This window comes from Eimeria tenella, genomic scaffold (genome assembly GCF_000499545.2).
Source record: "Eimeria tenella Houghton genomic scaffold, Eth_scaff1815, whole genome shotgun sequence".
NCBI lineage: Eukaryota > Apicomplexa > Conoidasida > Eucoccidiorida > Eimeriidae > Eimeria > Eimeria tenella.
Window position 1 is genome coordinate 5,819 of NW_013541648.1, and position 295 is coordinate 6,113.

Here is a 295-nt window from a genome sequence, read left to right on the forward strand (position 1 = left end):
CGAGGCCCACGAACCCCTGGTGCAGCTGCAGCGCGCAGTACCCTCGGGGGCCCCCTGGGCAGTGGAGTCGGGGGCCCCCTGGGGCCCCCAGCCCCGCGTGGACTCCCGTACCCTCATGGGGGCCCCGGGGGCCCCCGGGGGCCCCACAGTTGTGGGCATTTACAGGGACAGCAGACTCTTCAAAAGAAATACCTTTCCTGGCTGCAGCGCAGCAGCAGCAAACTTTTGTCTCCTAGCTTTTGTGCGGCTGCCTCTTGCTGCATGCGGGGGCCCCCAGCTGCCCCCGGGGGGGGGC